We start from the raw sequence: 22046 nt of genomic DNA on the forward strand, positions 1-22046 counted from the left end.
ATTACATGAGGGGTGGGCACAAGAACCGCGGTTAACAATAAATGTTACATGAAAATCATGACGATCACATGGCTTCCTCGATGGCAGTCTTGGAATGGGCTGGATCAGGGATCAGTGCTAAGTCGCAGGGAAAGTCATTCCAGTCGCGAGCTGTGTGGACAAAAATAGTAAGTTTTTTATTCCATCATGTGTACATACTTGAGGTGGAGGGCAAAATGCACATTAAGCCTGACGAGGCCCGTCCCCCTTGGTGCACTTGGCACAGAAACACAGCGTAACATGTAACATATAAGCGTAACATGTAACGTATAAATTAACACAAACGAATTACAATGGCAAGATTACCACGAACACGTAAAAAAATGAAACAAAATAAGTACTCATTTACACCATTGATCAGGAAAATTTTTATTAGTGTAAGTTTATGGGGGTTCTATTGAAAGCATGTCTTAATTTTTTCCTAAATAAGCGCTCATTTTTGTATTTATAGATTAGATCTTTTATATGTTAGTTTGAATTTAGAAGAACTTTTATCTGGTGCATGGAAGTTTGAGAGCCATAATTTGTTCTTATTCTGGGCGGCCGGGAACAGTAATCTCTTAGCTGGTATTTTCGGTGTTGGTCAGTGTGCATGATGTGTGAAAGTGTGCCTCTGTAAAACAAGTGGTGAGCATGACTGACAAGCCGCAGTGTATTTAGTTTTTAAATATTTAATACCTTTACGCTGCCCCAATGTGGAACTGTGGTCTCTAGATAAGATATACCTGCAATGACTCTGATCGCTCTTTTTTGTAACAAAAAGAGTTATTTCAAATTTGAGCCCGATGTGCTGCCCCAAACTAGAAGGCAGTAGTGAAGATGACATAGCACAAGCGAAAAGTAAAGTTTTTTTTTTAACCACCTTGGAAGAATAGATCTAAATTTATTGATGATGCCAATGGAGCGTGCTACTTAAAATCGTACAGAGTTTATGTGATCATGCCGCAACAACTTTTCATTAAATATGACTCCGAGGAACCGCACAGACTCAGCACGCTGGATAACATTATTTCTAAAAATAATACTTTGTTCCTTGTCTATAACTTTGTTTTTAGGTTTAAAGGATACCAACTTTGTTTTATTGACACTTAATTCTAACCTATTAGCGCTTAACTAACAGAGTGCTCGTCCAGCCAATGATTGTATTTCTTAACAATAGTTTCAATACGTTCTCAACTAAAAAACACATTTGTGTCGTCCGCATATAGTATTATTTCAGGAGTGTTTGGTATATTTACAATGTCATTTATATGTATAAGGAAGAGAAGTGGCCCAAGAATGGAGCCCTGTTGCACGCCAGTACATATTAAGCCGCATTCCGAAGGAATACCGTGAACAATGGTGTACTGGTTTCTCGATTCTAGATAACTAGAAATTATGTGGAGTGCAGTACCACGTACTCCATAAAACTGTAGTTTGCTAAAGAGTATTTTGTGATCAACGGAATCAAACGCTTTCCTAAAGTCTAGGAACAAGCCGAGTGTTACCAATTTATTTTCAATATTATTGAGTAGTGTGTCTTTTATATTTAATAAAGCAGTCTCTGTTGATTTTCCTCTTTGAAAGCCGTGTTGCGCTCTTAGTATGACTGAGAAATTCTCTAGAAAATTTAACAAGCGGGTGTTAATAACTTCTTCAGCAATTTTCGCAAACACAGAGAGGACCGATATTGGTCGATAGTTGTTATGATCATTCTGACAACCTCCTTTATGTATAACTGATATCCTTGCAACTTTCAGCTGTTGTGGAAAATTACCTTCTTTGAGCGTTAAATCACAAATATGTGAAAAAACTGGAGCTATGATTGTACAAACTGCATTGACAGTTTGGGCTTTAATGTTGCGTAGTCCAGCAGCAGAATTATCTTTCAAATGAATTATGCAATGTGCGATTTCCGATACTGTTGTGGGGTACAAAAAAATGTACGCTCTTGATAGCTGGTGAGGAATGTTAACGGGTCAGGAGTGGTGTATTGTGAATTCGCGCGCTCGCCTGCTGCCAGAAAGTGCTGGTTGAATTTGTTCTAAAGTGATAGACCTCTGTAGCTTTGGCCGTCGACTACAATCTCATAGGGCACGGTTGCAGTTTTCCTACTCAATGAATTGTTGAATGTTCTCCAGATTTGTTCCGAGTTGTGTTTGTTGTAAAAGGCTCTTTCGTAGTATTCTTGTTTTGCTTTTTTAGGGTCAGAGCTAAGTTTGTTTCGCTTTTTTAAACGGGTGTAGAACGGCTATGTCCTGTTTTTCTAAAAAGCGGGCAAAGAGCTTATTTTTGTGCAATATTCGTTTGTACAGTTCTTTGTTTATCCAAGGTTTTTTTGCCTTCTTAAATTTAACGTGGTTGACAAGAGGAATTGCCGTGTTATACAAGTTCTTCACTTTCGCGATAAAGATATTGTAGGATTCATTCACCTCGTTTTCGCTATATACTTCTGACCAGTCGGCCTCAAGTACAGGACAGTGAAATGTATTGATCGTTTCAGTATTGATTTCTCTATTCTTGTGAGTATGATTCCCACAGTAGTTTTTTTAGGGTGGGGTAAGAGGACGAAAAACGGAAGGTGATTACTTATATCCAAAACAAAGACGCAGAACCTATTTAATGACAAGGAACATCTGTGAAACACAAGGCAATAGTTGTCTGAGTGCTTTGCGTTACTTGCGTGAGCACATTAATAACATTTCTACAACTGTAACTAAGCATCAGATCAGCCAAGTTTCTTATCGTAGTACTGTCCTTTTCTACATCAATGTTATAATCTCCTATGACAACAATGAACTTGCTCAGTAACACCAGATCATCTAGTGTATTTTCAATATATGTCAAGAAGTTTTTACATTGCCTGATGGCGGCCGATACACCAACATGAGTGTAATGCCACACGAGTCCACAAACAGGATTTCATAATCATCATGGACAACTGAATACCTTTCCAACAAAGAATGAGGCATTCCACGACAAAAATACAATGACACGCCGCCACCTTTCTTATTCTTTCTGTAAAGGGAAACTTCAGAGTAACCATCTATGTTAGCAATGTCTAAGCTGTCCGTGAACCAAGTTTCAGTAAACGCTAAAACATTAAATTTGTATTCGACAAGATATATGTATGTAGCGACATCATCCACTTTGTTCCTTAAGCTCCGAGAATTTAACCAAAACATAGAAAGGAGTTTATTTTTTGAAGCAACTGGTTTTAAGAGAGCTTTAAAATCATCCACATTATAATATATGTCATTGAAAGGCGGGCTATCGTGAAGCATTTCCATGAGTACAGGAACTGCGGATTTACTTTAAACAAGTGTCCTACGCAACTTCATCGTTCTGAGCGGCGTCTGAGGCCACAGATAGTGGACGTATCTTAGATAAGTCAGCTTCACTGGCGATGCGCAATGCCAGTTCACCGGCAGCCCTTCGAACAAATACTCTGCCGTCGTTTTGCCATGTGAACTGATAACCCATCTCTTGAGCGCGTGTGCCTGCCAACCAAAGCAGGCGCTTGTTCTGCGGTGTCAGGCTCACTTCTGACCTTTTCTGGGTTGCATTATCATAAATGTTTACACCTGAGCCGGTTCGCCGCTTCTGCATTGTTTTTTCTTTCCAGTTTTCCTTAGTTTTCCGCGAGACAGAACGAATCAAAACGGGCCGCCCACGCTCACTCTTTGATTGAAGTCGATGCAGGCCATCTAGTTCTTTCAACAGAGGAACACCGATGGTTGTTGCCAACTTATTCACTTTGGCTAGCTGGTTCTCATTTTCTTGAAATTGAACACCTTGAATCTCTAGGTTATTTGTTCGACCGTATTGGTCTAGGTTACTTAGTTGGTCTTTAAGGCGTGAAACGTCTTTTTGTTGGGTTCATTTTTTCACGCGTTCAGTGCGAACCAATATGCTGGGAATAGCATGGTCTTCCTTCGTAAGTCTGTCAAGGTCCTCATCATATCTGTCTGACATATGCTGCACCGAAGGTTGGAGACCGAGCACGATTTCTTTTATTTCGAGTAGTGAGTCAAGTTTTCCTGCCAAAGGCATTATGGTACGCAATTTCTAAAATTATTTCTGAAATGTAGTAGTGCGGGCACGATGCGGGATGACGCTGTTTGGATGGCCTGTGCGGGGTGTGCGACGTACTGGTAGAATGAACTTGCTGTCGCGGGGTGAACAATGGAAAAATCTGTGATAAAGGCAGCACTTCAAGTGTGGACTTGATAGAGCCTATCTGGTCAAGGATTGTTGACTGTCCAGATTGTAAAACTGCAAGCGCGGCAAGTATATCATTGGAATTTTCAACAGCAGAGGAGGGGAGAGGCCCAGGATTTGTTTCCACATCCCCGGCTAGCAATAGTAGGTTCAACAACATGTGGGAACATTGTTTAAAGGTAGCTATAGATCGCCGTGGGCTCGGCCGCACACACACAGCGGTTACTGGAGCTCTTGGCGTAAAGGCTGTGATAATTCATTGCCTGCGTAACGAAGAAGCGAAGGCAGTTAGGGCGGTCCATTTCTGTAGCGCCGCCGAGCCCACTAAGCGATGCGATGGTTTGGTCGGGCCTTATGTAGCCGAATCCTGGGGAGGGCACGGTGATTGTCGCAGATAGTGATGACGGCAGCGGAAACGAAGTATCCGTAGTTGTAGGGTGAAGATCGCACTTGGCTGTCCAAGCTTGATCTTGCAGCGGTTGTTCCATGTCGGTACGGACATGCGCAGAGGGAAGCACATGCAACGGGACGACTGTCGATGATGTGCATGCGGACCGCACTCCGAGAACTGCGAGCAGATGGGGCCAGGAAAGGGGAGTGAACTGCGTAACGAAGAAGCGAAGGCAGTTAGGCGATCCATTTCTGTAGCGCCGCCCAGCCCACTAGCCCGCTTAGCCCGCTAAGCCCGGGATACATGGAGCGTTTTTGACGGCGATTTTCGCCCGGTGGTTTTAGAGGACACTACCGAATTTTGGATCGAAATGCCCGCCTTTCCTCCCTGAGGCGAAGGTGCCGAAGAAAACCGCAGCCGATGGTAGCCACGGCTGAGCCGGCATCGAAATGTTTGAGACCGCATGCATTCGAGCACGCAAAACCTTGCAGATATCTATGCACGCATGCTGCAATCAGTACAGTGGTGTCTATATGAACAATTTCGTTATTCTAAAAGAGTCAGCGTCGCTGCTCTCAAAGAGCTCCTCGCTCAATGGTATTTACGACTTCATCACATTGCTTTCGCGCTGAGAGATACGCGACGGCGGGCTGCCGCTTATTCGCTCCATGTATCTCCGGCCGGGCGTTGGGCCGCCACGACGTTTTCTGCCGGGCGAACATCGTCGAAAAAACGTCGCATGTATCCCGGGCTTAACTGTGTGGTTTTTTTGTGATGTGCTCGCGTTTCTCCTGAGCACCCCACGCATTAGCGATCATCGGCCTCAGTCAGCAGTACTGAACATGGGCGGGGGTGCCCCACGTTTAGACGCGTGGCGTATGGATCTATGTCTGCGGACAGATTGGTCGAGCGTGGTAGCTCTGGAACGCGCGCTGGGGAGCCTGGATGGAGACGAGGAAGGTCCCAAGTCCTGGAACGATAAAAAAAGCAGCCTGGCGATCGCTTTTGGTTTGCGAAAGGAGCCAGCGCAGAAAGCGCATCACGGGCGATATAAACAACACCCTTGCCCGTACACGCGCCCTGCAGCGAGGCCCGCCGCAAACCTTGGCGATGCGCGACTATCTTAATTTACTGAAAGCGCGCAACCACATGCTACTCCACCAGTCCTCGCGTGAAGCAAGCCAGGCGCTCGTACAGGGCAGGCCAGCTTAGGATCCCTCCGTGCTACGTCAGGTGCGAGCAGGTAGACCGGACGAGGCATGGCAGGTTCGCGTGGAAGAGGTGGTTCTGCCGGACGGTTCCAGGAGCAGCAGTGCGGCTGTCATCTCTGACGCTTTTACGCGTAACTTTTCGCAACTGTTTGTTTCTGGCGCCGGACGGCGGGGCTCAGCCCCTTTCACTGACGCCGTTCGTAGTTTTTGTGGCCAGTTGCCTCAGGTGCCGAGTGATCTAGGCACACAGGTTAGCAGCCCAGTTAGCTCCGAGGAGCTCTTCGCGACAGGAAAGGCGCACTGTAAAAAATTCCGGACCTTTAAAGGGTGCATAACCATGCACACCCTTACATCTGACAAATTAGGAGTTTCTATTACGCATGCTCCCATTATGCACCCCAAGAAGTTTAGAAGTTTGCATGAACGGGTGCATTGGCCCTAATACTCCTGGTAGTGCCGTCGAGGTGCAAGGGTGTTCCTTTCAAAAAATGTAGAGTTGGCTTCACCTCAGTGCTGAATGTGTGACTAAATAAGGAAAAAAAAATGAACAGAAAACAAATATAGCCCTAGCTAATTGTGGTTTACGGAACAAAGTATGCTAGCGTAGTTCCTGTGACATCACATGCACATGTGAAGCAGTAACATGCATTTTCGGCATTTTATCAACGTTTTACTAATGCATCGACGTGATTGTTAAGGCAACATTCCTCATGCATGGCGATAAAAGTTAACTATAATTATAAAAGCAGTACAAACGCGCTGATGGTGCCGATCCTATGCGCTCGTTAGGATTTCGCTTTCAGCCGAGAACATACTTGCAGCGGCAAGAAAAATTTGGTTCACTTGCAGCCTAAAAAAAATGTGAGTGATTGATTTTATTACAAATGCCAATAAAATTGTTGGAATGTTTCCTATGCCGTGAATGTGGAGGCTCATTGGTTGTTTTGATAATAACGTGCTCCTGTACTGAATCCATATCAAGGCAAAGCAGTTACGACTGCATCGTAGTGAATAGAGAAGTCATTACGTTGACGTCTTGCGGCAATATGTTGAAGTCGGAGTACTGTCTGCGCCAAATCATTCTGCTTTAAACACGAAATCACGCACAAGAAACAGGGCCAAACTTAGCTATTTCTTGAAGCAACCAATGTGTGAACTGAAAGAAAGGCAGCTTGGAGACCTGAATTTAATTAGGTCCCCAGAAGAGCTTGAGAGAGTGCAAAGTGGGCAAAACAAAATTTTATTTTGCCTCGACATACGTAGCTCTCCAAGACGAAACGAGTAGCAGGAGGTGTTTTTGCAACCTATAAAAAGTAAATGCCGTGGTATGCGGCGTTTCATGTCCGAAAGCTAAACATGACGGTGCAACGTCATGCTTGCAGACTGGCTCGCGCAGGCGTCCCAACCACCGTCGACATATCGGCCTGTCGGAACAGTGGTGTCGTCGCGCCTTGCCAGCAGCTGATTTCGTTCACTCAAGCCAGGACTGAGGGCAGCACAACCGTGGCGCACTAATGCGCTTGTCACGTGATGTTTTTTTTGTATTTCGCAGGCTTTATTTGGAGCTCGGAAAAAGGATACACGTGAGGCTTTTTTTTATCGTAAATAAAAGATATGGTGGTTTCTGAAGGTGCTTTCAACTTTGCTATTCACATTTGGTGTTAACGTCAATAATTACGCATTTAGAAAAATAGCTTTCACTGCTAATTAATTATTTGCTGAACTAAAAATTGTCCATTATGCGCAAGTCGTTTGGTAAGTGTATGTAAGTGGTTTCCCTAGCCTACCTCAAATATCTTATCTTTTAACCCTTGGATAAAGATAGTCTGGACACCCTGTATATTGTGCCACAATGCGAACCGAACTTAATGAATTGTGAATGGGGTTCAGTATATGAATGCTCTGACAATGCTGATAGTATACGCCCTCATTTAGGTGTGTGGCCAAGAACATACATGCGAGCTAGGAGGATGGAAATATTTGCTTCCTTCCTGCTAAAAAACGTAAATTTTTCCCTTTTCACTTGTTTGCAAATGCCAGTAAAGAATATATGGTTGGAATAATTGCTCATTTCTCTTTTGGATAATCTCGCGCTCCACACAATATTAATTGAGTGCAGTTACGAGCAACTGCAATGCTGTAGCTGTAGCGCATGGCAAAATTGCTACTTGATGCGACAGTGAATTTCAGTCGGTGTACATCATAGAGGCAGACGGATAAGACATGTTGTTTATCGTTCAAGAGCGTAATTAAAAACAATGACAACAGCTAGAGGAAGAAAATTTTTTGTATGTAAACCTCAACCTGGCAAACTTAATTGTTGCGTTTCTATGACGATGTTATGAATGTCTACACAAAAACTAGCGTCATGCTTTTAACACTGAAATCCATCACAAAACATTTACATCCCTATCTACCCACCCATTCCTTCCTTCCTTCTCCGCGTCCCCCTGCCACGAATGCTTTAGCGCCGCCCCTGTGCAGGCCTTCGAAAGTGACGGACCAAGCGAAGACTGCTTGGGTTATCGGCCCAGTGCATAACTCGAGCAGTCTCATCGCTCGAAAACCGTGGGCCAGGACGGCGCGCGAGTGGAGGTTGAGTAGGCTTTCGCCTCAGCTTACGCGGCTAAACAATTGATCAACAAGCACGTACCATGTATCTATGTAAGAGTACTAATAAGGACCACCAAATAGTCCATGGCGCAGAGCACATGTGTTGAAATGAATGCTACCGCACGACTCCCGTAGAAATTTCTTCCTCGTGCTCCTATCCTCCCCGTGCCAATGTACATGCACCATTATCAATGGCCATCGAACCTAGTACGGAACGTGCGCCATCCCAAGCAAATTCAGCATCAATACGAGGGCTGTCATAGAATGTGCTATGCCTTGACTGCCGTTGTTTTTGTGCCTGAATTCATTTTCAGCGACAAGATAAGCTGCATTTCTTTTTAAATTCACCTGCTAAAAATTACAGCTGGAGTGGAAGAAAGGGACAAAAAAGCAATTTATTAAGTATAGGACAATAATTAGTAAATCTTAAATGCAAAAATAAGTATCCAGTTCAGTTGACATTCCAAGGTGATTTTAGTGCTCCATGCATCTCTCAGGAGCAGGCCAACAACCTCTATTCAAATAAGGTTCGGTCCCTTTTAACTGGTCATGCTCATGTATACGACATCTAAGCGTGTGCAACTTAAGAAGCAGACTGAAATTTTGCACAGATGTTTTCATGCATATGTTAAAAGGCTCCTAAGGTGCTTAAAAAAATTAAATAGCCTTGCACTCTGCACTGTAGCAAACCTCCTACTGTGTTGCTTCAGCACTTAAAAGATCCTTAAACCAATTCCCAGCCCCAAATTGCTTGAACTTGTGGGAGCATAAAGGCCATGATGCCTACTGCTCCTAATCCAGCACATTCGTCACACGCTGAGATAGGAGTAGCATATGCTACCTCTGAAATCTTGTTTAAGTTAGATGCTTCGAGGAAAAGGCGATCACTTTCATAAGTGTGCTGCTCGAAGATGCTTGTGAGCCAGCCACAATGCAGTGGAAGCTATTAGCTCAATCACATCAGTTCCACTCCATTGAAAGAAGTTGTGAGATGGATTGCAGTAGTAGTGCAGCCCATAACCTCTAGGCGAAATTTAATAATCTCTCTCTTTAGCATCAGCATGCGCATAGATTCGGGGCATCAGGCCGATATATGGGTGGCTACTGCTCTACAGAATTGTTTTTTTCTCTGATTCCTGTTATTTTCACTGTTTATTTTTGGTGTCTGTGCTCAAAACCTCCACTCTCCTAAATAGTATAGCAGCTCTGTTTATAATCCTCTTGGATTGCACCGATTGCAATAAAAATAGAAGTCTTACTCTGTATGTTGATCCTTTGTGATCCCAGTCAACCACCAATATCCGTGGTACATCCGATTAAGACGCGAATCTCAAGCGCCAGGTGAGGATGTCCGTACAGCATCCCTGCGGACGTCCATATCCGGATATACGCATTGCAGATTCGGAGTATGTCCGATGGACATTCGTTATCGGATGGCTGGCGGTTCTCCGCCGACGGACGTTCGACGGGTATCCGTGAATATCCTTTTAGGAATTTGAGCTTACCAAATGGCACCCCTAGAGGTATGTATATTGTTTTCCTCTGACAATAAATTTAAACGGTATTTAATTTTGGAAATGACAAAATTTTGCCAATGAAATTTCTATATCAGCAATTAGTTTAATATTGTGCTCACACGAAAGAACCTGGATTTAATTGCATGACTTTCTGGCACCAGTGCTCATATTTAACACCTTTTTGTTCTCCAGCACTCCACCGAGGTAAACGAGGCATGCAGCGACGCAACCTTCCATCAAAGCTACAACTCCTTTTAGGGGCCGCGGCAGAGCTATAGCGCCAATGGGCCTAAACGTCGATCCAATCCAATCCGTCAGTCAGCAGTTCCGGCGTAGTCCTCATTGTCTTTCGTCATCTTTGTTTGCGATGTGCTTCTCTCAGTCTTTATTTTTGCTACAGTGTGCGGTTTTCTTGTTGTGTGGTTGCTTGGCTGCGCTCGAAATGTGATGGTTCACCTATACACTCGACAAGACCTTCTGCGCCTGAATCTCTCGTGAAATCGAACTGATCCCTTGCTGAGACGCCGACGCTTTGTTGCTTCGAATGAAAGGAGTGGCCCGGTGTTATCACTTGCGAGATAAGTAACTATGCTTTAAAAGTACTTTGAGGATGTTGCTGTGGGATGAGGGAAGCGCTGCAACACAATTACACTCTGTTGCACAACTTGTTTGTACTGGAGTGGAAGTTACAATTACGATGCGGTAGCTGCCGCAAATGTGTTTGCCCGCGTTCGCGAGCATACCACGAATCTCCGGAAGCCAGAGCGTCGAGCCTGTCTCTTGCCCTTCAACTGCAATTAGACAAGCACGGAAAGAATAATGTTTCTTACTGCCTTTTCGGTGTGGATTTGGCGAGAGTGTGGAGTGTAGTGGTGCCTAAATAACGCCATGCCATGAAAAGCACAGTTAAGTTGAAAATGATGTAAAGGTTATCTACCTGTACAGCTTATCGACTTGTTTCAATGTTAGGCTTGTCGAGAGGATATTTGCAAACATCTAGGGCACGGTACTTTGCTACTGGATAGTGTCTTCATATCCCTGCGCACTGAGTGCAGTCAGATCATGCATTGCATTGGTACAGCTTTGTTAAACATGTTCATGCCCACAGAGTTTAATGCTGAGCAAGGTAGCAGTACCATATATGGCACCCCTAGAGCTACATGTCCGTGGATTGTGAGCTGACCTTTCTCCCTTACTCCGGTGGAGCTATGGATCATCAAATATGTTGTTAGTGCTGGATACTTGCTTTATGAGTGACCCTTGTGGGCAGGGTAGTGTCAAGATCATGTTTTGCTACTTCATGACATCTAACCTTATGTTGCCAAAGTGCAGTACAAGTTGCTCTCTCATATTTTACTTCCTTGGCCATGCAGTGTGGATGTGACTGACCTATGACCTATATAATACCTGCAGTGTACAGCAGAAGCCTGCAGGTAAATTTGAACTCCATTGCAAGTTTCCTCCCCTCAGGCAATCCACGCTTTCTTTTTTTGCTCTGTGATGTGTACTTGTACAGTGATGGATAAAAATTTTCAGTATCATTAGGGGAAATGAACGCTATTTTAGTAATATGTAGGGAAACACCAGTGTGGTGTTATATATTCGAATGCAACCAGTTGAAAAAAAAAATTGCCTCGTCGTGTTTCTCCGTCCTTTTTCAGACCTTTGCAACCGGAGGGTAACATACCTCTGCAAGCTGCGGTTCGCACTGTGGCATTGTAGACTACTGGCCTAATTTTGTTTTGTGTGCTATATGCATTGTAAACGCTGGCGTACCTCTTATCACATCACTGAGTTGCATTAGTATGTTGCAGCAAGGCTGTGTTAAAATTATGAATTTTTCCTGGTATTGTCTTTCATAAACCTTTTCACTTGCAGTATCTCGCACTTAAAAAATGGTCAACTGTTTAGTAACGGTATTGTGTTTGTCTTTTCATTTGTTTTTTCAGAGCATCCCCTTTTGGAATACAAAGTTCAACCATGAAAGTACTGTCTGCTCACAGTAACTCTTCCAATAGCATGAAACTTCTGATAGTATGACCAGCTTGAATAATTCTTCTTGAAGATTGAAAGCAGATTTATTGTCGTTAATAAAATTGCCTTTAAACTGATACATTTTGTTTTGTGGCGGTTTGTTCATAGAGCCATGCATATCCGACAAATGGTGGACATATGGTGTTTGCAGTCAGTAATACATCGAGCAGTTTCCATGGACTTGTATAAAAGCACACAGAATGTTTGAAAGCAAAATCCATGGGAACTGCCAGATATATTACTGGAAGGCCTGCTTTATGAGAGCGCCGAAGGCACGGCATGCGAATTACCTCATTAGAACCGCGGGAGATATCCTAATGAGATGTCCGTCGGAGATTGTTACAGTTACACATGTACGTTCGTCGGACGTCCTTGGGAGATCCGTCGGATATCGGCGGATCTCACATGGATATCCGTATATTCGAAAAGGGACGTTGTTCATATGTCCACTGGATGCACAGTGGTTGATTGGGGTGGTACTATCAGCAATTATTGAAACGCCAATAAGAGAACTCAAGTATGCATGGAACATGTCACTTCTTTTTGTCAAGAAATGTTTATTCACAAGTGCACATCTAGTACTACAGCAAAACTCAGAGAAAAATGAAGACGTGAGTAAGTGCAATGTAGCATAAGCATTACATGACATGTGCTTATAGTCAGCACAAATATTTTCAAGAGTTAAGCAAGCCACATGACACATAGATTTCAGGGAAGTAGCTCTCAAATTATAGCATGTTTTGTAGACACAAGGGGTTCATCATCTATAACGTGAATTGAAAAGCTGTCCATTCCGAAACACGTCATGTCAGTTACAACAGTACTTTGTGAAAGCTTCCTTACCACATAGGCATGAAAATGTTCTTAAAAGTGCAATGTTTCAAGTTTTTGCAAGATGAAAAGCAAGCACCTGATTGCAGAAAAAATGCCAGTGAGCAGCGAAAAAGTGGGCAAATCTGAAGACGCGTCTGCGACTATGATGCTACGAACAGCATGTGCAGTACCAGTATGACAGACTGATTTGAGAGAAAATATCTTTTTGGTGCTCATACCATTTGCAGAAATGCAGTCTTTCGCATCCAAGGGCTATTCTTCAAAGATGACAGATTTGAATCCCACTGTGCGCTCTAATGTATCACTCTCGGAGCATGACTGCAGATACATCTGATTGATTTTTGCCGGCTTGCAAGAGTAAGCGTCATATTCTTAAAGCACTTAAGCTTTCGGGCCAGGTCCTTAAAGTACTGATGTTTTGCTTCATACCGCATGACCCAAATATTGACAAGCGGACCATACATCATCATGTATATTGGGTAGGGAATCAAAAAGTGCCACTTGCAAAGTACAGCTACAAATGGAAAAATTCCCTTTGAAATCTACACAGAAACATATATTGAGGCGCTCAAGGTAGGCAATATGCTCCACTTTTACCTGTCTACTCATAATTACGTCAACTTTTTTTCTAAAAAGAAGGTACAGTTCCCACAACTGTTGTCTTTTTGGAACCAACTCACCCATATAGAACTGTAGGTATCGAAACAAGCAATAAACTTGGGGGGGGGGGGGGGGGGGGGGGGCACTTCCTTTTATGGTCTTTTTTCGCAGCATAGCCACTGAAACCAATTCAGGCTTATTGCGCCTATCCCTCTGAGGGTAGATAAATCCAGCAATGGCCGAGTTTAAGTGTTCTATTGCGAAAAAACAATCTTTCACAAGACAAGAAAAGACTGGCTTCAGAAAAAATGGAAGCACACCTTCATGCAAATCATGCATAACATCAGGAGGAAGATGCTATGTTGGCTAGAAACCTGAAAAGTGCAAACCGCAGTCGCTGCGCACTCCATACAGAGACAAAGGGCTCAGTCCTCGGGAAAGCAAGCTGAGATGCTGGTCATGTAATGCTGGTGTTCTTTCAATAAAGTCTGATAGCAGGTGTTTTCTAGATAATTCATCACGCAGGGCCATGCAGTGCCGGCATATTCTGCCATGTCTAACACTGCGTTTAAAGCCACCCAGCCTGTGTAAGCAAAGATTGTCACCAGTAACAAAAACCACGGATCCTGTTCTGACTTCTCCATTGATTACGATTCCGACAGTTTCAAGGGAGGCTGTGTCATTACATAGAGGCTTCAGTATCTTATTTAATCCACACTTGGCCGCAAGGGTTTCTTTAGCAAGCACTGACAAGTGGACAGATGACAGCCGTGATCTTGTATCGACTGGAGCATTCAGAACAGTGTAATAAACTGCAATTATCTCGTGCCTACTTAAAGAAGGGAATTGCGCTAAAAAAGACATGGACGAGAAAAGACAAGGACGGGCGCAACCTCGTCCATGTCGTCCATGTCTTTTTTAGCGCAATTCCCTTCTTTAAGTATGTACGACCGACTCGCCCAACAACGTGCACTCCTGAATCTCGTGCCTGCCACGCCTGCTTCTAAGGGGATCACAGGCCTCGAACACATCGGTATAAAGTGGAAGGCAAAATTTTTGTGTATCTCCTTGAAAGAACACATGTTGTCTAAATGCACTCCCATGAAACACATCAACAAGGTAATCTCCTTGCTTTGATTGACATCTGGAACACGCATCAGCCAAGGACGTTTGGAGAGAGTACTTTACGGCTTTCAGTACTGGGACATAACTGTAGGTCTCCTGTTTTCCACTTGAGTCCGTACCAAGAGAAATAGTCTCAGCTGAAACAAATGGCAGAACATGTTTCCAGTACTTATGACGCCGGTGTTCACTCAGGATACGTTGTAAATTAGTTTCAATAAAATAACTGCTGTTTCTGGAGGTGCCCTCATGCCGTAGATAAGAAATGGTCTGAAAATGATTTCAGGTAGGCCTACATAGCAAAATCAGTTGATATATCTTGGAGTGTTGTACTTGGCAGCCGCTTTCCCTCCTTCCATTTCGGCTGAAGGAGGGCAAACTGCTTGAAAAGATCTGGATGTTCACTAAATGCAGCACCTGCCTTGGTATGGTCAGCTTCTGCACAGTTAAAGGGACACTGAGGAGAACCCTATCAAAATTTTTTTGTTAGCAATATCTGATAGTTCGACATTTCATGGCTTTGTTGACGCTTGTCCGGGACCGAAAGATGCATTTATTTCAGAGAAATTTGGATTCGAAGTTGAAAAATTTTTTCCCGCCGCTCCGATTCAAACTCGAGAACTCTTATGACGACACGGAGAACTCTTATGACGACACAGAACGGAGTGACGTGAAACGTGACGTAAACGAAGACTCCGTGATTTCTGGCGGCTAGCGGTGCGGTCTAGCAGCTGCCAAAATGAAAGCTACCGCCGCCGCACGTTGAAGGTATCTATCGGGGGTCGCCACCGTCGCTTCGTTTACGTTTGCACCGGCGTCTTGCCAGCGTTACGACGGATCCCGTTCCCGAACCCGACGACGTAGTTCTCGCAAAAACTCTGGCCTGCATTTCAGCGACCTCAGCCCCACAGCGCGTGCGATGCTTTTGAGGGAGCACGGTTAGGTTAGGCGCCGGCGGGTGGTTTCCCCCTTCCTCAGAGAGCAGCCGTTGCAAACTAAATATCATAACCCCAGTGCGGGGAGTCGCGAGGGGTGCGTTGCGCCCATCGGAGGCTGGCCGGGGCTTTGGGGCCAACGGATTGTGATTCCTTGAACGGAGCGGTTGCACGGCGCAGCAGGCATCGTCGAGGTCCCCCACGGTTGCATGGGTCAAATTATTTATCTATTTTTTGCCACGAAAAAAAATTGTGCTCGAGGGCGGTCGCGTTTAAAGTCGGCGACTTGAAACCAAAGCCGGCGCACGACGCTTCAACGGCTTCCGCTAGATCCAACGGGTCCACTGGATCTGGCTCTCTCGCCAACTTGCATGTACCTTCAGATATGCACTGCGAATGGATTAAAATAGCCGAGCTCGAAAAGAACAGCTCCGCCGAACTGCCGCAGGTATTGAATATAACGCGCACCTCGCCGCGGAGCCAAATCAGTCTGGCCGGGCCGGCGGCGGCTGGCCCACTCTGCGCGAAATAGAGACATGCTCCAAGTCTCCCCGCCAGTGCGATCAGAGTGCGCCGAAGCCGCCGAACGCGTCGGCGGTCAAGCGCAGTTGGAGTGCAGAGGGTCTTCGCTTTGACCGACGTGACTTCGTCGTGTAGCGCGCGCGCGCGCCTCGCCGCATCATAAACGCGCCCTAACAGAGCCTGCGCTTAACCGCTAACCAACGTATTGAGCGGCGGCATCCATGGGAGCCACTGAAACCCCCCGCCCACTCACTAGATAAACGAAAAGAAGTCCGATGCCGAGTTTCGGAATCGAACCAGGGCCTTCCGCGTTTGAGGCGGGAACGCTACCGCTCCGCCACGACGGGTCAAGTTACAGCCGTCAATAAAGGCGCATCTAGTGAATGCTCTCTTCTGATGCAGAAATCTACGCGCTTTCGCTAGGTATATCCTGGCCTAACAGAGCTAGGCCATCAGCAATTTTTCTGAACTGCCTTGTACCTCGTCTTCAGTCCCTAATAAACTATTTCCGTTAAGTAGTTTGAAGTTGACTGGCACAGCCGGGAATGTTTCGCCGGGCAAGCGTGCGAATACATAAGTGTTGCCTTGTACGATCACCGACCATCGTGCCATCATAGCTTTTCATCGACCGTGGCGATCACCTGACAAGCATTAACAGGCTCCTTCAATGGTTAACTAGCACTTGAAGCGGCACTTGAAATTTCTGTGCTGTCCGGCGCTTGTAAATCGAAGCACGTCAAAAACAAAACCACGGGGCACGCAAAGCTCATAGACGCGAAGCGCCATAAAAAATCGAAACTCTCCTGGCCGCCTGTGGCGCCGCCAAGCATCCGTTTTCTTTGCTTCCAACATTCAAGTTGTCTTTTGCCTGCCTTCCTTGTGAAAAGTGCACTATTAGTTTTAAAACAAAACTTGCTTCAATATTGATCTGCGCAACCTACTTTTGTCGGCCTCAGAGATTCGCGACACAAAGTAGGATGGAAAATTCTTCCAAGGTGGCGTCTCTTGGCCTATGGCGTCACCACGCTTGTACTTGCGAGATTGGCCTGTGGTGGCGATACCTGTATTTTGGTTCTTGCTATTTTATACCTTACAAGAGCTTTGTTTTCAGTAAGAGCGGCGTTTTTGTGATCAGGAGCTGGTACTCTATCGATACAAGCCAACTTCAATTTCTCCTCAGTGTCCCTTTAAGGTCACTGTTGCTTTCAATGTCACCACTGTCTTCCACTCTTGCTTGCAAGTGTAACCCGAGATCCTTAGCACTGAAGCTGTCTAAGCTGTCCAAATGATGCCTTGACACATGTTTCCGGTATGCTCCATATGCTCTAAATGTCTTCAGGCATCCCTGCAGACCGCGTAGCCAGTTCCTTTCATGGCCGTGCGCTGCATGGAAGTGTCGGAAGAGTGATATCAAGGTCACCTCTCTCTTCCGACATTTGTGGCACTGAAAGAAGCACATTCCGGGCATCTGAAAAGTATCAAGAGGAAAAATACCATATTTAATTTGCAAGTTTTATTAATGCCTAATTCCAAAGTAGCAAACCAAACCAAACCGAACACATGACGTATAGTGCTAAGAGGTACTAAGGAACTGTTCTCATATTCTGAGGCTGTAATACTTAATTCATGGTGCTAAACACCTCTCATATTGCTAGATGTAGTACTGTAACAGCATGCGCATCCCCATGGCCGCGGCAAGATTGGGGGTTTGGTCTAGCAATCATGGTAATAGCCTCCAGCCATACCAGCAGCAACCATGGCGTTTAAAACATGATGAGTTTCTGCATGAATTAAAGGCAAGCCACGTGATGTTCTCCATTAATATTCCCTCTGTTTCAGTGCAATTTCAGGGCACAATAAAGAACTCCACCCTGTCTAAATTGATCCAGAGCCCTCCATTGTGGTAACCCCATAGATAATGTGGTTGCTTTGGGATGTTAAAACCCCCAATTCATAATTTACAATTCTTTGACTCCTAGTGCTCAGAAAGCCAAAACGATAGCATCAGACACACAGCCCCAAACTGTTGCTGCCCAAACAGCATAAATTCGATGTTTGGCAAAGCATATATTATTCATTTTTTGTAACTGTCGGTGATTGCTGACGGCATTCTGAAGAACTTCTTGAGTGTGCGCCCCCTACAAGCAACTAGGAACATTAAGTAACGACATCCTAATTTAATGTGCAATATGCAGCATCTTGTTGCATGAAAATTCCCTTCTACAGCTGCTAGCTCGTTTAATAAAACACCTAGCCGTGTTTCTTGATAAAAGGAGCCAGTGCAGTTCTCTGCATAGCCAAAAAGAAGGTTAACGCTCAGTCACAGGTTGCTCCAGAGAAACTTGTTTCCCCGCGCTTGCCGGTTGCTTCAGAGCTGCTCAGAGTAGTAGGAAAACATCTTGACTTAAACTCTCTCTAGCTCATGCTCGAATCTTAATAAACGATTGAGAATCAGTGGCTCATCAAGAGAATGATGAGTTTTTACTGCAGGCGCGATTGGATTTCAGGTGACGCCCAGTTTTCTTAAAACTAAGCACACAGGGCTCTTCAATATGGCTAGTATGCATGATAAAAAAATTCGGCAGAGACGCTTAAGACTGCTTACATGCGCGAATGCGAAAGCATTAAAGTGCTCAGTCATGCTATGTTACGGAATGACTATGAGTCATGGCTGTGACTATGAGCCATGACAAGGCATACTTTGTTGAAACTCCACACATATTACATTATGTTACTTGTAAAGTGGTTAGTCAAGCTGCATTGCAGAATGAGTCATGGGTCAAGATTGTGACCACATGGACTTTGTACGAACTCTATACACCTTTCATTACTTAAGTGCTCATCATGATATGCTGCTGTTATAGCGGGACAATCTTGGGGCCAAGCAACCCTATGTTACCATGTGTCACGTGACGGCGGCTTTCCCGCCAGTCTTTACCCTGCCTCCGGCAATAAAGGATGTAACATAATTGGCGACGAAGGATCAAAATTTAGGCCTGATTGGGCGTAGCGCTAGCCGAAGCGGTTGGCGGTAGAGAAAAGGGCAGCTGCACTGGGCACGATTGGGGAATCCGTTCCGACGGAGGCGACGTCTTGGCCCTTGTATTTGGAGCGCCTCGAATTTTTCTTTCATGCAAACGACATTGACGGTAAGGAGAAGAAGCGAGCAAAGCTCTGCAGCGTTTGCGGCCCAGCAACGTATGCCATCGTTCGCTCCCTTTGTTCTCCGGATGCGCATTCGGCGGTGGCCTATGATGAGATCGTCAGGCGTCTCTCAAACCACTTCTCGCCGCGACCGTCGGTGACAGTACAGCGTTTCAAGTTTGGCACGCGTCAGCAGCAGCCTGGCGAGTCAATAGCCGACTACATCGCAGAACTGCGAGGTCTCTCGGAACATTGCGATTTCGGTGCGTCGCTCGACGACATGTTGCCCGACCGGCTGGTGTGCGGGGTGCGAAGCGAGACTCTTCAGCGTCGGTTGTTGGCGGAGCCGGAGCTTACGTTTGCGACAGCTCGGGAGAGAGCCATTGCAATGGAATCTGCGCAGTGAGAGACCGAGCAAATTTGCGGCAGTGCCACATCGTCTGAAGTTCGTAGCGTGAGCGGGAAGCGTTTCGACCCATGTGTTACGAAGGTCTCTGCGCCAGTGACAGCCAAGGAGGGTACCCAGAAGCAGGCTGGTTCACCTGGGAGCACAAGGGGATGTTTCCGCTGCAAGGGTGCGCATTTGCCAAGCAGTTTTCCATTCATTAGTGTGCAGTGCCACTTCTGCAAGCAACGAGGGCACATAGTGAGAGCATGCAGGAGGAAGGCTGCAGCTCGCCCTTCGGCTGAACACAACTTTCCGAACAGAAAACGGGCCAATAGAGGCCGCCACAGGAATGCTGACTCGGACGTTTGCGACGTGCCCCGCCGCGGTGGCTCAGTGGTTAGGGCGCTCGACTACTGATCCGGAGTTCCCGGGTTCGAACCCGCTCGCGGCGGCTGCGTTTTTATGGAGGAAAAACGCTAAGGCGCCCGTGTGCTGTGCGATGTCAGTGCACGTTAAAGATCCCCAGGTGGTCGAAATTATTCCGGAGCCCTCCACTACGGCACCTCCTTCTTTTTTTCTTCTTTCACTCCCTCCCTTCTCCCTTCCCTTACGGCGCTTTTCAGGTGTCCAACGATATATGAGACAGATACTGCGCCATTTCCTTTTCCCAAAAACCAATTATATTATTATTATTATTATTATTATCATTATTATTATTATTATTATTATTATTATTATTATTATTATTATTATTATTATTATTATTATTATTATTATTATTATTATTATTATTATTATTATTATTATTATTATTATTATTATTATTATTATTGCGACGTGTTCGTGCTGTCTGGTGAGGAGTCAGCCGTGAGAGTGGAAGTGCATGTCAACGGAAGTCCCCTAGAGATGGAGGTAGACTCATGTGCAGTGTGTTCAGTCATCATCGACCGGACTATGTGGAAGCTGCGAATATCGAAAAGGGCGTTGCGCCCAAGTAGTCCTCGTCTCCGAGCTTACAATAACAAGGAACTACGAGTGTTGGGTGAACTGACCGCGACGGTGGAATTCAAGGGGCAGGAGCATCGCCTTCGTTTGGTGGTGCTTAAGGGTGCTAGTATTGGGGTTCTCGGTCAGCACTGGTTCAAGTCCTTGGGAATAAGTCTGAGTGGTGTTCACAGTGTGTGCGAGTCGAGTCGAACTGGCAGTAAGGGAAAAACTGCCTTGATAAAGAAGTATTCTTCAGTGTTTGAGCCTGGACTCCGGACCAGTAAAGGGTCTCCTGTACGCATAGAGGTGAACCCGGCAGCTCCGCCGCGATTTCTGATCCCACGACAAGTACCGTTTGCATTGAGACCGAAGGTCGAAGAAACACTGGACAGGTAGGTGAGCCAAGGCATTTTCCAGCCTGTACGGCACTCTAAGTGGGCAAAACCTGTCGTTCCAGTTGTCAAAAAAGATGGATTGATAAGGATCTGCGGGGACTACAAGAGCACAGTCAATCGTGTAGTGCAGTGGGAAACGTTTCCCCTGCCGACAGCAGAGCAGCTGCTGGCCAGGCTGGTAGGTTGCTCGAAGTTTTCAAGGCTAGACCTCGGACAAGCGTATCAACCAAGGCTGTTGATGAAGAAACAGCTGACTTGTTGACGGTTACAACACATCAGGGACTGTTCCGTGTAACCAGTCTTCAATTTGGCGTGGCAGTGGCAATGACTTTTTCAGAGGTGCATGGAAGAACTGTTTCATGGAATTGATGGTGTTCTTGTGTTCTTGGATGACATCTTTATTGGTGGACAGGATGAGGCGCAGCACCATGCTCGTTTGCAAGAAGTGCTCAAAAGAATCCATGAAGACGGTCTGCGCCTGAAATTCGACAAATGTAAATTTTCTGTTGAGGAAGTGTGTTACTTGGGATTCTGCGTGAACTCTGCAGGTGTGCAGCCGACAGAAGACAAGGTGCGTGCTGTTCACGTTAAAGAACCCCAGGTGGTCGAAATTTCCTTAGCCCTCGACTGCGGCGTCCCTCATAGCCTGAGTCGCTTTGGGACGTTAAACCCCCCTGAACAAAATTCACGAGGCCCCGGAGCCCACATGCAAAAAGGAACTTCAAGCCTTTTTTGGGAGCTCTGAACTTTTACAAGTTTCTTCAAGGAGCAGCTCATGTCTTAGAGCCCCTGTACCGGCAGTTGGACAAGGGTCGCGAGTGGCGTTGGACGGAAGCTGAGGCAGACGCATTTCGCCAGGCGAATGGTCTGCTGCAGTCATCGCACGTTCTTGTCCACTATGATGTCAACAAGCCCCTAGTGCTGGCCTGTGACGCGTCCCCGTATGAACTGGGTGCTGTGTTGAGTCATGCGTGTGAAGATAGCAGTGAGAGACCAGTTGCATATGCATCGAGAACTATGAGCGAGGCAGAAAGCAATTATGCCCAGACAGGCCGAGAAGCGCTCGCCTTAGGCTTTGGCGTAAAGAAGTACCATCAGTTTCTATATGGGAGGC

At 45.6% G+C, this 22046-nt stretch overlaps 1 pseudogene; it reads left to right on the forward strand.

Moving 5' to 3' along the window:
- LOC144105192 (uncharacterized) overlaps positions 1-22046 on the forward strand; it is a 125435-nt pseudogene that overhangs the window by 18420 nt on the left and 84969 nt on the right.

The sequence above is a fragment of the Amblyomma americanum genome, chromosome 9, assembly GCF_052857255.1.
Source record: "Amblyomma americanum isolate KBUSLIRL-KWMA chromosome 9, ASM5285725v1, whole genome shotgun sequence".
Classification (NCBI taxonomy): Eukaryota; Metazoa; Arthropoda; class Arachnida; order Ixodida; family Ixodidae; genus Amblyomma; species Amblyomma americanum.